This window comes from Numenius arquata, chromosome 28, assembly GCF_964106895.1.
Source record: "Numenius arquata chromosome 28, bNumArq3.hap1.1, whole genome shotgun sequence".
Taxonomy (NCBI): Eukaryota; Metazoa; Chordata; class Aves; order Charadriiformes; family Scolopacidae; genus Numenius; species Numenius arquata.
Window position 1 is genome coordinate 1,993,082 of NC_133603.1, and position 15,726 is coordinate 2,008,807.

Sequence of the window (15,726 nt, forward strand, 5' to 3'; positions counted from 1 at the left end):
GACTTTCTGACGGGTAAAATAGGTGTATTATAAGGAGACATGCAGGGCTCTAAGAGACCATCTTTCAACAATCCCTCAATTACAGGTTGGAGCCCCTTCCTCCCTTCTAGAGATATAGGATATTGTTTTACACGCACAGGCTGACTTTCTTTCTTTAATTCCACTTTGAGGGGGAGTACGTCCAGTCCTCCCCGGTTTCCCTCCGCCACCCAGACTATTGGATTAATCACTTTTTCATCCTCTGTGGTCAACTTATAAAGCTGCACCATCATCCTATCATCTTTTGGAACTATTCCGATCCCTAACAATATCTGTAAATCCCTCCCCAATAAGTTCGCTCCTACTTCAGGTATCACTACTAAGTCCATTTTTACTTCTCGGTTATTCCCTCGTATAGTTACTTGCTCTACAATAGGGACTGAAAACCCTTCCCCTTTTCTCCCAACCACGTTCGTCGTAAGTTCCCCAATTTCATATCCCTGTGGGATTTTGGTTATACTTGTTCTTTCTGCTCCTGTGTCCACTAGGAATACATATTCCTCCTTCTGGGGTCCTACTTTTAAATTTATCAAGGGCTCAATGTGATGGTTCGACCCCAGAAGGTAGAGCCCCTGACACCCCTATTCTAAAGAATAATCATCCCGCTCCATTACTCGAAACACTCCGTTTTCCTTCTGCCTCATCGGACAATCCCTCTTAAAGTGCCCCTCTCTCCCACAATGAAAACACCTTCTAGGACCTACTTGCCACCCATGAGGGTTCCCCCTCCCAGCCGGTTGAACCTTATATTCTCTGCGCTCACGCTGTGGCCCGCGGCTGGGACCTCTGCCACGTTCACACCACCTCTCTCCCTCTCTCAGGCTGCCGCCCCGTTACTTGTTCCACTGCTGCCACCATCAACTTAGCTTTAGCTTTCTGCTTCTCATCATCTCTCCTGACATACACTTTCTGAGCCTCTCGCAACAATTCATTCAAGCTCCGATCATGCCAGTCTTCCAGTTTCTCTAACTCCTTCTTTATATCAGGCCACGCCTTAGTGACAAAATTAACCTTCAACAACTCTCGCCCCACATCATTCTCGGGATCTATTCCTGAGTATTGTTGTATATTTCTCCTTAACCTTTCCAGCCAATCTGTAGGAGATTCATCTTTTTGTTGCGTGCTTTCAAAGGCTTTATCAAAATTCTGTCCTTTTGGGACTGCCTCTTTTATTCCCCTGATTACTAATCTTCTGTAATCAGACATATTATTCCTCCCCTCCGCATTATTCTGATCCCAGGCAGGCCTGGTCACAGGGAATTTCTGTTCCCCTAGGACTCCCCCAGGGATATCGGGAGGATTTTCTCGCTCCCAAATTCTAATACCCGCAGCCCGGATCGTTTGTCTTTCTTCCGGTGTGAACAGGGCTCCTAAAATGAACTGCATTTCATCCCAAGTGTAAAGATTAGGGCCCAGAAACTGGTCGAGCTGCTCTGACAACCCTAAAGGGTCCTCTAATAACTTTTTCATCTCTTTCTTAAATTCCCGCACCTCGGTGCTAGTCAGAGGTACATTCACAAAGCCTACCCCCCCCGGGGCTCCCGGCATGGGTACCTCTCTCAAAGGGAACATACCCTCCTTATGTTCCCCTTTACAAGACGGCAAAGGAAAATTCCGAACATCCCTTACTATCTGATCTAATTCAGTGACCCGGGTTCTCCGAGTCTCCCCGAGCAGAGGGGCACCCGGTCTCACAGAGTCCCCCCCCTTCCCGTTCATTATCCTCCTCCTCCCCCCCCCAATCTTCTTCTGTTTCGTCGAATTCAGGGTTGTATGGGGGTGGCAAATGATCCGGAGGTTCCCAACTTTCTTCTCTCTTCTTAATCTTCTTTCCCCCGAGGTCCTTTGTCATGAATAAGGAGTGAGACCTCCTCCAACATGAAGCATATTCAATTTCTTCTTGGTTTACTGGAGTCTTACTACATACGTAGAGATTCAAAGCCTGGCACAACCAATTCTCCATTGACCCGAACTGTGGCCAGCACAGTGGGTCAGATCTAATAGGTTCTTTCACCCACTCAAACATACAGTACTGTATCATTGTTTTTTTATCTTTTCCCGGGTGCAACCCTGCCCCCACTTCCCGAGCATCACCCCTAAAGGACTGTCGGGTGGAATGCTCGCACCAGGACTTTCAAGTCCTTGATTCTTTATAGCCTTCTCTCTGCTAGGCCTATTTCCCATTTTACTTTCCCGTGGGACTTTTTCACCTGGAACCGTTTCGCTTCGCCCCTTCACTGGCCGGTCTCCTCGCGGAGAAACGGAACCGCAGTTAGAAGGGCTCCACACTCGCTCCGCAGACAATTCTGCGTCTCACACACACAGTCCCAATCCCGCTATCCCAGCCGCCCGAGTAGTACTTAACAGTCAATTTTCTTACCCGGGTCCCGTGCACAGAAATTATCGGCTGCCGCGCGTAACTCAATCCCGTTAACTCAATTCTTCCCTTCCCCTCCTTTGCTCCGGGAGTCCTCTGTCCGGATAGGACCCGCTGCCCCTCACAGGATGAGACAGTGCGTTGGAGACCACTGAAATCAGTGGGGCGCGCCGTCCCCTCTTCGCTGTCTCACCTCGCAGGAACAGGAGTGCTGGATCCCGGACGAGCCCCCAAATTGTGAGAAACACCGGCTCACACTTAAAATTTTAAAGAGGACGAAGTCACTGGAGCAAAGGTTTATTGTACGAAGCAGCGCTGAATCGGGTGCATCTCAAAGTAGAGGCACACACATCTTTAGTTTTTTAGAAATGTTATACCTTTCTTTCCCGGCCGCCTGAATACCTGTCTCTCTTCTCATTGGCTGAGAAGTTGGAGCTCACATTCTTCCCGACCGCCTAAAGACACAAACCTTTAATTAACAATACATTGTTTCACAGTCTCTGCTAATATCTACTGTCTAATGTTAGTAGTTACAAACATCCCGGTGGTCATCTTCTTGACCTAGTGTCCATATCCTTCTTTTCTTCAGTCACCCCCCAGGTGGCCTTTATCCACTTATCACCTTCCACCGTCCTTTGTTCGCTTATCAGTCTACCATCAATTCGGTTCTCTTTACCTAAATGGCTTCTTGTAAACCAGAGTCTCTGGGCCATTCCAGGGTACTTGTAAGGATTAGTTAGATGCTATAACCGAGCACACAAATAGAAATATACCAAGTAGCTGAAGCAAAATTCAGCTCATTTCTCACAAGTGCGTCGGAAGTTGTAGGAGCTGCCGGGGGGGTCTGCTGAGGGGTAAAAATTGGGGGCAGTGAGGGGGGGCACCCCTAAAATATCCGGGTGCTAGTTTGGGGAAGGGGGGGGGGCTCACCTGCGGGCGGCGGGGGGGCGGGCGGCGGCGGGACCCCCCCTGGCCCTGCCCTGAAGGGAAGCTGTAAGAGACCCTCCGTATCCTGTCCGGGTTTTGGGGGGGGCCCCCCCGGGCGGGGGGGTTCAGGGGGAAGGTTTGGGGGTGCAGGGGGGAGGTTGGGGGGGGGGAACCCCCAGAGCCCCCCCCCCCGCTGTTACCTACTGGGTGGAGAGCAGCCGGGGCCGCTCACCTGCTGTCGGTGAGCGGGGAGGGTGGGGCGGCAGGGGGGTGTAATGGATAACTGAGGAAGATTTGTTGCTGATCAAATCGTAGGATTATCCATTTCTGTTGTACAGAACAACATGTAACAATGTTGTAAGAAAGTCCTGACTTACACAAACTGCAATGCTATCAAAATGTGTCCATGTAAGCGAATGTTTATCTTTGTATTAACCAAATGTATGTAAGAGATGGCACAAGCTAATTATGCCACCACCACCTGCAAAACTCCCCTGAAGCTGGATTGTAATTTATTGTGGCAGTCTTGAGAACTCCCTAACAAGAAGAGACGTCCACTATATTATATTACTAAACTGTATAGGAATGTCCTGTTTTTACAAGATAAGCTTAACCCCAATGTTATCCCTGTTTTAACTTTGTAACTAATCAATCGTGTAGAAGGGGAAGGGTGTAAACTAATTTACAACCAACATTGCCTTGAAACCGCTGTGAAGCAAGACAGACCAGAGGGAGTAAAGATAACGGAAGAAGCAGAGGGGCGTACTGAAGATGTCGAACCCGACCTCTGTGAGGATAAAAAGAGATGTTCAGTTTGCTTGAATTTGCGAGCCTTTGGTGGAGCTGTGACTCCCCGGCCGCCCAGCGCTGTTTTTGCTTTCCTACCTTAATAAACATTTAGTGAATCTATTTCGGACTTAGCCTTTTTTATTTTAAACTATAACAAATTTGGTGCCGTGACTCGGATCCAGACAGCTGACTCGGAATTCAACTCTGGGAGGGCGCCCCATCTTCGGATGGTCCCGGAGGAGATTCCGACCTAGCTCACCTGGATTTTCCGAACTGAGGTAGGAAAGCAAAAAGAAAGAGAAAGGAGATACTGCAGTTCCCCGTAATTTTTGTGCACGAAGAGCCGGACGAAGACTCGGGAGTGAGTGAGTATATTGCGGTTCCGTTCGGTCGGGGATTGGGTACCTGGGGTGCGAGTGACTGAGACGTCCACTGGGCTTAGTAGCCCACCGGGCGAAGTGAGTGTCGTCCTCCTAGTAGTGCGGTTCCCATTGTCCACGAGGACGTGGGCCACGAACGGAGGGAAGCGAGTGAAATTTGAGTGAAAGAAGGCACTCTCGGAAGATGGGCCAGAAGAAAAGTAAGGTTTCTGGTTCCATTCAGGAGATACGGGGCGGGGGTGGGCTCCCTGATATACCCCAAGACAGCCCGCTAGGATTGATGATTCAATATTGGGATAATTCCCCGTGTCGGAAAGGAAAATCTAAGGAGAAAATGATCCATTATTGTATGGAAAAATGGGGAGGAAAACAGATAAGAAAAGATTTATATTGGCCAATTTATGGATCCTTAGAGGATTGGATATGCCAACAATTAAACATATACGTTAACAACAAACGACCATTTAATAAGGAGGAGAGTGAATATGCCTTTTTGTGGATCCTGGGCACGTCCCAGGCCGCTAATCTGTTTCCATTAAAAGAAAAGAAAAATGATAAAAAGAAAAGGTGGGACATAGACGAACCTCCAGCGTCCCCCCCACCTTATGTCCCCCCTCCCCCCCCACCGCAAGGTCCTGAGCAAAATCTCCCTCCAACAGCCCCCTCAGAACCTGAGGAAGAGACTCCTCCTTCTAATCGAAGAATAACTAGAAGTCAAACCAGACAAAGGAGGGAGGAAAATCAATTGTATCCGTTAAAGGAAACAGCTATGGGGAGACCACAACCCGGAGTTGGATTTGTATCTGTACCCCTCAGCTCCGGGGATGTGAGGGAGTTTAAGAAAGAAATGGGACACCTGTTAGAGGACCCATTAGGGGTAGCAGAGCATTTTGATCAATTCCTCGGGCCTAACATTTATACTTGGGACGAGATGGAGTCTATCTTAAAAATCTTGTTTACAAACGAAAAACGAGGAATGATTAGAACGGCGGGCATGAGGTACTGGGATCAGAGGCATCTGAATGGTCCCAATGGAGATATTAAATGGCCCCTGCAGCGGCCTAACTGGGATAACCAGGATCCTGCACATAGAAATAACATGGTTGACCTCCGGGATATGGTAATTCAGGGGATTAGAGACTCTGTACCCCGGGGGCAGAACATTAATAAGGCCTTTAATGAGCAACAAAAGAAAGATGAGACCCCCACTGAATGGCTAGAAAGATTAAGGAAAAGTTTGCAGTTGTATTCCGGGTTAGACCCTGATAACCCAGTGGGTCGAACTCTATTAAAAACTCAATTTGTGGCTAAATCGTGGACAGATATCAGAAAGAAGTTAGAGAAAATAGAGGACTGGCAGGGGAGAGGGTTAGATGAGCTACTCCGAGAAGCTCAAAAGGTATACGTAAGGAGGGAAGAAGAAAATCAGAAGAAACAAGCCAGAATTCTGATGGCAGCGGTGAGAGAGGGGCAAAATCAAGTCAGGGGAAGGGAAGGTCCCCAAAGGGGTCCAGTGGAGCTGAGGAAACAGAAGGTTGATACACAAAGCATGGAATGTTTTTATTGTCATAAGAAGGGACACATTCAGAGAAACTGCCGGAAGAGGGCGCAGGATGAAAGGATTTTTAAGGAGGATTAGGGGGGTCAGGGGCTCTATTTGCTGGGGACCCAGAGAAACACAGAGCCCTTGATAAAATTGAAATTGGGTCCTCAGCATGAGGTGTTCGAGTTCCTTGTGGACTCAGGCGCCGAGAGATCAACCGTCCAAAGATTACCATCTGGATGTGTTAAATCAAAAGATACACTCCAAATAATTGGTGCAAAGGGGGAACCTTTCAAAGTACTCCTGATAAGGAATGTAACAATAGAAGCCCCAAACAAATATGGGGTGGGAACCTTTTTATTGGTCCCTGAAGCTGAATATAACCTCTTGGGACGGGACCTGATGGTAGAATTAGGAATCAATTTAGAAGTAGACCAAGAGAAATTGAAAATAAAATTATGTTTATTAACCGCCGAAGATGAAGCCAAGATAAATCCAGAAATTTGGTATAGCCCAGGGTCGGTGGGAAAGCTAAATATCAAACCAATTACGGTTTCCATAAAAAACCCAGACCGGCCAATTAGGATAAAACAGTATCCCATCTCTAGAGAGGGGAGGGAAGGGTTGCAGCCAGTAATTGAGAGACTTTTAGCCCAAGGGCTTCTGGAACCCTGTATGTCTCCCCATAATACTCCCATATTGCCCATAAAGAAATCAGATGGGTCTTATCGCTTAGTACAGGACCTGAGAGCTGTAAATGAACAAACCGTTACCCGGTTCCCTGTGGTGGCTAATCCTCACACTATACTCAATCGGTTAAGTCCCGATTATAAATGGTATAGTGTTATAGATTTAAAAGATGCTTTTTGGGCCTGTCCATTAGAGGAAAAATGCAGAGACTATTTTGCTTTCGAGTGGGAGAATCCCAAGACGCATAGGAAACAACAGTTACGGTGGACCGTTTTGCCCCAGGGATTCACAGAATCCCCAAATTTGTTTGGACAGGCTCTGGAACAGTTATTAGAATCTTACGAATTAGGTCAGGGACAAATCCTAATACAATATGTGGATGATTTACTAATTGCTGGAAAGACTCAGGAAGAAGTCAGAAATGAGAGCATCAAGCTATTGAACTTTTTAGGCCTCAAAGGATTAAAGGTTGCTAAATCCAAATTACAGTTCACTGAAGAAGAGGTAAAATACTTAGGGCATTGGCTCACAAAGGGACATAAGAAATTAGATCCTGAAAGAGTAAAAGGAATTTTGTCTCTAACAGCGCCCACTAATAAAAGACAGATAAGACAGTTATTGGGATTATTAGGGTATTGTCGACAGTGGATAGAAAATTACAGCAGTAAAGTAAAATTCTTGTATGAAAAATTAACTAAAAACGGATTAGTAAAATGGTCCATCGAGGATGACAATCGCTGGGAGAATATAAAAAGAGATCTGATAGAAGCACCTGTCCTCAGTTTACCCGATATCCGAAAACCCTTTCAACTTTTTATCAATGTAGATAATGGGACTGCTTATGGGGTTCTGACCCAAGGGTGGGCAGGACAAAGAAAGCCTATAGGATATTATTCTAAAATACTGGATCCTGTAAGCCGCGGGTGGCCCACCTGCCTGCAGGCCATAGTGGCCACTGCATTACTGGTAGAAGAGGTTGGAAAAGTCACCTTAGGAGGTGAACTAAAGGTATACACCCCCCATAACATTCGGGGAGTATTACAACAAAGGGCTGATAAGTGGCTTACAGATAGTCGATTGTTAAAATATGAGGGAATTTTAATCAACTCCCCTAGGCTAGAAATGGAAACCACTGCTATTCAAAATCCCGCCCAATTTTTGTACGGAGAACCTAAAGAAAATTTGACCCACGACTGCCTCCAACTAATAAATTTACAGACTAAGATAAGGGAAGACTTAGAAGAATATGAACTGGATGAAGGAGAAAAATTATTTGTGGATGGCTCTTCACGAGTGGTCGAAGGAAAACGGAAATCAGGATATGCTATTGTGGATGGGCATACCTTTGAGGTAAAAGAATCAGGACCATTAAGTAAAGCATGGTCCGCACAAGCGTGCGAGCTATATGCCATGTTAAGAGCATTAAATCTCTTAGAAAATAAAATTGGAACTATTTATACAGATTCAAAGTATGCCTTTGGGGTGGTACATACTTTTGGAAAAATTTGGGAAGAGCGAGGTTTAATCAACACCCAAGGAAAGGGATTAGTCCATGAAAAACTAATCCAGGAGATTTTAAAGGCCTTACGAGGTCCACTAAGGATAGCTATAGTCCATGTAAACGGACATCAGAAGGGACTAACACATACAGTAAGAGGGAACAATCTAGCCGATGCAGAGGCGAAACAGGCCACATTGTTAATAGTTCAGACATTGGGAGAAGAACCTGAACGGCTAAAATTAGATAAGACATTCACCCTCCAAGAATTGGATAAGTTAAAACAAATTGGAGCAAAAAGAAATGGTGATAAGTGGCTGCTACCGGATGGCAGAGAGATTCTCCCAAAAGGACTAGCTCGAAAAGTATTAAACAAGTTGCATGATAAAACACACTGGGGGGTTCAGGCATTAGTAGATCAATTCGAAACGAACTATGCCTGTGTTGGAATCTACAATCTGGCCAAGAGAATTTTAGAAGGGTGTCTAACGTGTCGCAGAGTGAATAAACGACAACTGAGGGAAAAGGTTCAAGGGGGTCGGGAACTGGCTAAGAGACCCTTTGAGAAAATACAGGTGGATTTTACCGAATTGCCGAAGGTCGGGCGATATCAGTATTTATTAGTCTTGGTTGATCACCTCACACACTTTGTAGAAGCCTTTCCAGTGGTAAGGGCTACTGCCAAGACAGTTATTAAAATTCTGTTGGAAGAAATTATCCCGAGATATGGAACTATTGCAGTAATAGACTCAGACCGAGGCCCACACTTTACATCTAAAGTGATTAAAGGAATAACTGAATTGTTCGGTACAAAGTGGGAGTATCATACCCCCTGGCACCCACAAAGTTCTGGAAGAGTAGAGAGAATGAATGGGGAAATAAAGAAACACTTAACTAAACTTATGGTGGAAACAAAAATGAATTGGGTTAAATGTTTACCGTTGGCTTTGCTTTATATTAGGACCCAACCAAGAACAGATACTGGTATATCCCCCTTTGAAATGTTGTATGGGATGCCTTATGATTTTGGGTTATTAGTAGAGCATCCAAAGGTTGAAGATAAAATATTAACAGAATACATTTTGGAACTCACAAAAAGAAGACAGGAACTAAGAAGGAAGGGCTTGGTAGTACAAAGACCCCCCTTGGACATCTCTTTGCACCGAGTCCAGCCTGGAGACCAGGTATTAATTAAGACCTGGAAAGAAACCTCCTTAACACCCTGTTGGGAGGGACCTTTTGTTGTTTTACTTACTACAGATACGGCTGTACGGACAGCGGAAAAAGGATGGACTCATGCCAGCCGAATTAAGGGACCTATCTTTCCAGAAAAGTGGACAGTAACGACGCAACCAGGGGATCTCCGGGTAACAATCAGACGGAGTGAAGTTGGTAAATGAATCATTCTAGGAGAGAAGTAAGAAATAGTTTATATCAATGGTTCCAACTATCACCCGGAAATAATCTGCGGAGAGTATATTTTGCACCCTGGAGTGAAGAGAGGATCCCTGACCAAACGGGGGGGTCTGGGCTATATAAACTCACTGGAACTCCCCAGGTTTTTCCCTTTTGTTGTGAAACAGAAACAGAAATACATGTGTCATCCGGGATAGGAGGTCCCCGTGGAATACCCTGTCTAAAACACCCTACCTCTGGGCACTTATGTTGGGTTGTATGCCAGCGTTTAAATTGTAACAGAAAATGGTCTTGTGTTTCATTTAACAGGCAAAATTATTGCATGAAATGTCGTAAAGACTTAAGGTATATCCGGGAACCAGATGATCCAGTGGAGATCTGTAAATTATTTTGTGGATGGGAATTGTCAATACCTGAACTTTGGGAAGTATATGAAACGGACTGGTATAAAGTTCTAAGACTGTGTGCCATAGAATTTGTCTGGAAACGGGCACAACAGCCAAACAGGTGGAAATATTTAAATTGTTGACAGGATACCAGCTGGGTTCCCCTGAAGACTACCTGCTGCTGCCGAGAAGATACTGAAATCCCGTTGCTCTCCGCAAAAGAGTAGACGAGGAAGGCAGAGAGGTATTGAACTGTGGGGAAATGAAGGCTGTTATCTTACTAAGTCTTTTAATATCCAGGATATTAGGGTATCCACATCAGCCCTTTAATTGGACTATCTCCAGTTGGAATGAAGCCAGGATCCTCCCAATGAATATTACTGCGGGAGCACCCTCTTTTAATTTAACCAATTGCGAACTAATAGGAGCTGCAGTGGGATTTCCTGGGGGCACAGGGTGTGAACCCTGGGTGAATGTAAGGGCTACCTATTGGTGTCCCAGCTCAAATCCGGGAAAAGGTTACTGTAATCACCCTAATCATCATTATTGTGCCTATTGGGGTTGCGAAACCATAGCCACCGCCAGATAGCCAGTCGCGTCTCCAGACAAATATCTCAATGTTACTTGGTGGCCTGAAGGGTGCACCCAGCCAAGCTATGATAGTAGTGGCTAGGGGGGGGTCTTTTAGGGGGTTGGGAGGGGCTGGGGGCTTGGAGGGGGGGCTTCGGAGCTTTGGGGGGGGCTTTGAGATGAACCTGGGGGGAGAGGGGGGGGCTGCGGGGGCTGAGAGATGAACCTGGGGGGGGGAGGAGGGGTTTGAGGGGATCTGGGGGGGGTTAAGGGGGGGTCTTTTAGGGGCTTGGGGGAGCTGGGGGCTTGGGGGGGAGGCATTGAGATGAACCAAGGGGGAGAGGGGGGGCTGAGAGATGAACCTGGGGGGGGAGAGGGGGGGTTGGGGGGGAGGGGCGCTTCTGGAGAGGGCTGGGGGGGGGGCCTGATGGGGGGGCCTTGGGTTTGGGGGGAGGGTCTTGTGGGGGTCTGGAGGGGGCTCTGGGGTGGTTTGGGGGAGGGGGGGGGGCGTTTGGGGGGGCTGAGAGATGAACCTGGGGAGGAGGAAGGGTTTGGGGAGGGGGGCTGGGGGGGGCCTTTGGGGTGGTTTGGAGGGGTCGGGGGGGGTCTTTTAGGGGGTCTGGGAGGGGCTGGGAGCTTGGAGGGGGGGCTTTGGGGGGGGCTTTGAGATGAACCTGGGGGGAGAGGGGGGGGCTGAGAAGCGAACATGGGGGCAGGGGTCTGGGGGGCTTTGGGGGGGGTTCGTGGGGGCTGGGGGCATTCAGGGGCATCAGGAAGGATTTAGGGGTGCTGGGGGGGTGGGGGGGGTCAGGAGGGGTTTGGGGGTTCGGAGGGGGGCACCCACCTGTCCTTGTGGGCGCTGAGAGCCCCCAGCAGCTGCCCGTAGCGCTCCCCTTTGGGGGTCTCGGCGAGCTGCAGGGGGGGGGGGGGGGGGGTTGCAGGGGCATAGGGGGGGTGAGACCACCCCTCCCCGACCCCCCCCCGTGGTTTTTGGGGTGCGGGCACCCCCCGTACCGGCCCCAGCAGCAGCGCGTCCCAGTTGGCGTTGGTGAAGGGCAGGATCTCCCGCTCCAGATCGAAGTATTTCTTCTTGCAGCAGACGCTCAGGTGGTAGAGGATGAGGTGGGCGATGTCCACCCTGGGGGGGGGGCCGAAAATAAGGGGGAGGCCCCCCAAAAAAATCAGGGGGGGTGGAGGAAGGGTGTCCTGGGGGGGCCCCCAGAAATACAGAGTGATGACGGGAACGGTTCTCTGGGAAACCCCCAAAAATGGGGGGTGATGGGGGGGCAATGTCCACCCTGGGGGGGCCCCCAAAAATGAGGGGGGGTGGAGGGACCCCAAAAATGAGGGGGTGCGGGGGGGTGGGTGCAGTTTGGGGGGGGTACAGGGTGGGGGAGGTGCATTGGGGGGGTGCTGGGGGGGTGGGGTGGAGTTTGGGGGCTGCAGATTGAGGGATGCCGGGGGGTGCAGTTTGGGGGGGTGCGATTTGGGGGGGGGGGGAGGTGCAGTTGGGGGGGGTGCAGTTGGGGGGGGGTGCAGTTGGGGCCCCCCCGCCCCCTCACCACCGCAGCGGCAGCCGCCGGACGCTCTCGACCCCCCCGGTGCAGACGCAGCACTCGAAGACGTAAAACCTGGGGGCAAGAATTTCAAAGCGGGGGGGAGGGGGGGATTTAACAGTGTGTCCCCCCCCATTAGGAAGCCGGAGGGGGGGGGTGGGGGTGGTGTCACCCCTTTTCCCCCCCCTTGCCCCCCCCCCCCGGACCCACCGGTCCCCGTAGAGCAGGGGTTTGCTCAGACACTGGGTACCGGCTTCGTGGAACCACTGGGCGCAGCCCCGGCACTGCAGCATCTTCAGGTTCCACCTGGGGGGGGGGATTAATTAATTAATTAATTTAAGGGGGGGGGGGCACCCCGAAATTGCAAAGCGGGGGGGGTTAGGGGGGGTCTGTACTCACTCGCCGGGCCCCCCGCAGTAGCAGTAGCACTGCTGGCGGTTGGCGAGGTGGGGGGGGGTCCCACTCCAGGGTCTTCAGCTGGTAGGGCAGCACCGCCTTCATGCTGAGCATCGCCTTGGCTTGGGGGCCCTTCTTCAGCGCCCCCCCCCTCTGCGGGGACAAGGAAGGGGGGGGGGAGGCAAATGAAGGGGAGGGGGCGTCCCGTGTGGTGCCCCCCCCCCCAAAACACCCCTCGCCCCCCCCCTCGTTGGGGCTCACCTTGGTGGCCAAGGCGAAGACGCAGCGGCGGCACATCCAGGGTCCGGCGGGGTGGGCGGCGGGGAGGTGGCACTGCTGGTGGTAGGCTTTGGGGGGGGGGGCTGTTACATTTTGGGGGGGGGTGTCCCCGGAATAGGTGCGGGGGGGGCACACTCACCATGGCCGCACTTCTCGCAGCGAACCAGGAGGTTTTCGGGGTTCAGGGCTCGGCCGGAGCAGACGCAGCAGGATTGTTCCTCACCCGGCACTGCCGCTAGCGGGGGGGGGGGGCAATTAACAACGGGGGGGTAATTAATTAAAGGAGAGGGGGGCGTTCATTAATTAAAGGAAGGTTCATTAATTTAGGAGGAGGCTCTTACCGGGGCTGATGTCTTTCCAAAGGACGAGGAATTGGGAATTATCCTCGAATTGCACCAGGCAGCCCCGGCGCCCTGTGTCCACCTGGGGGGGGGGGGGGCAAAAAAAAAAAGGGGGCGTGTGTTAAAATGGGAGGGGCCATTTGGGGGGAGGGGGGCATTTAGGGGGGTCGGGCACCCACTTTTTTGATGGTGCCCAGGTAGAGGAGCCCGTCCGTCCAACGGGCCAGGACGTCCTGGCCCTCCCAAAAGCGGGGGCGGCTGGGGGGGGGCAGCGGGGGGCGCGGCTGGGGGGGGGGGCCCGCCTCGCTCGCCATCACATCCTGGGTGCCTGTTGGGGGGGGGGGGGGTTGGAGCTGAGTGACCCCCAGCTAGGGACACCCCCCCCCAAAAATGCATCGGGGGAGAGGGATGGGGGGGGGCAGGATTTACCACCCCCCCCCCCCAAAGGAATGGGGCTGGGAGGGGCTCCCAGTTTGGGGGGGGGAGCATGCTGGGATGGGGGGAGGGTCCCAGTTTGGGGGGGTCCCAGCCTGGGTGGCTCATGCAGGATTGGGCGGGGTTCCCACTTTGGGGGGGTCTCGGACTGGGGGGGCTCAGGGAAGAATGGGAGGGGCTCCCAGTTTGGAGGGGGGTGTCTTGGATTGGAGGGGGCTCCCAGTTTGGGGGGGGGGTGTCCCAGCCTGGGGGGGGTCATGGAGGAATGGGGGAGGGGGCAGGTTCCCAATCGGAGGGGGTCTCGGTCCGGGGGGGGGCTCACACAGCGATGGGGGGGTCCCGGTTTGCGGGCGGGGGGGGTGCGTTTTGAGTGCTCCCGGTTTGGGGGGGCCCCTCCCAGGCTGGGGGGTGTGTCCCGGATTGGGGGGGGTGTCCCGGTTTAGTGGGGTCCCGTTTCGGGAGGAGCTCCCCGGGTTTGGGGGGGTGGGGGGGGGGGATGTATCCCGCTCGGGGGGGGTCCCGATTTGGGGGACGGGGGGGGCTGTCCCGGTTGGGAGGGGGGTGTCCCGGTCGGGGGGGGCTCACGCAGGCAGCGGGGCGGTCCCGTCCAGGGAGGTCGCCTCCCCAGCCCCCCTGCCCCGGGGGGGGGGGTTGGCACCGGGGGGGTCCCGGCGGGGCGCGGGGTGTCCCGGGGTCCCGGCCCCCCCCCTTACCGGCGGCGGCGGGGCCGAGCGGGGGGGACAGGGGTGGCGCGGAGGGACGGCGGCACTGGTCCCCCCCCCCACCCCGGGGACCCCCCGCGGGCACCAGCCCCGGGGCGGGGGAGGGGGAACCCGGGGCTGCTCCGGCGCTGCCCCCCCCCCCCTCCTCACGGCGCTGCCCCCCCCGCCCCGTTCCCCCTCCCCGAACTGCCCCGGCCCCCCCCTACCCCGGGGCTGCCCCGGCCCCGCCCCCGCCGCGCAGGCCCCGCCCCCAACTCACCCCCGGGGCTCGGCTTGTGCCCCCCCAGCTCCAGGCCCCGCCCCCGCCGCGCTGACCACGCCCCTCTCTCCGCCCCCCACCGCCCATTCCCCGGCCGCTCCGCCAAAATCAGACCACGCCTCCCTCCAGCAAGTCCCGCCTATCTCTCCGCCCCCAACGGCTCCGCCCCCCCGCTGCTCCGCCAGCCCCAGGCCCCGCCCCCGTCGCCCAAGCCACGCCTATCTCCACGCCCCGCGCCGGCAGTCGGGCCTGGCGGGAGCGGCCGGTGCGGCATCACGTGACGCAAAAGGAGGGGCAGCCTCTGGCAGCCGATTGGCTGGGCGAGGCGGCGAGAGAGCGGCGATTGGCGGAGAGCCGCGCGCGGGGGCGGGGCGGGGCGGTGCCGGGCTATTCAAAGGGGCGCGGGGCGCGCCGGGGGCCGGGGCCGCTTTCTTCCCTTGGGCCGGTGCGTGCAGCCCCCGACAGGAGAATGGACCCCGCCAAGGAGAAGGCGATGGCGGAGCCGGGCCCTTCCCGCCTGCCGGTGCGTGCAGCCCGCGGGAAGAGACCGGCCCCCGCCGGGGAGAAGGTGGCGGCGCCCGAGCGGAAACGGGTCCGGACCGCGGGGGACGACGGCTGCGCCCCGCTCCTGCCCCTTAGCGTGGGGGCGGCGGGCAGGGCAGGTAACGGGGAACTGGGGGGGGGGAGTAGGGACTGGGGCTGGGGGGGGGGAACTGGGGAGGGGAGTAGGGACTGGGGCTGGGGGAGTGGCACTGGTCCCAGTACCATACTGGGAGCCCACCCTCCCTCCCTCCATGTCCCTTCCCCCGTGTCCCTCCCCAGCCCCTCAACTGGCTGCTGCAGCCGCCCCACGGCCTGGTGAGTGATGGGACCAGTCCCTTGGTGTCCCCCAACTCCCTTGGTGTCCCCGGGGCCACCCCTCCCATGTCACCCGGTGTTCCCCAAGTCCCTCTTCACCTCCTCACAGGCGCCCCTTTGGCGTCCCCAAGCCCCTCTCCCATTTTCCCCGTGTCCCCACAGGTGTCTCCCCTCCGATGTCCCCCTGGAGCCCCCAACTCCCAGTGTCCCCTCGAGTGCCCCCCCCATGTCCCCTCATATCCCCAACCCCCTCCAGTGTCCCCAC

The 15,726-nt window shown here is 53.7% G+C and overlaps 1 pseudogene; it reads right to left on the reverse strand.

The window, feature by feature from the left end:
• Positions 1-11,422: 11,422 nt before the first annotated feature.
• On the reverse strand, positions 11,423-13,501 carry LOC141476094 (PHD finger protein 1-like; annotated as a pseudogene).
• Positions 13,502-15,726: the final 2,225 nt, after the last annotated feature.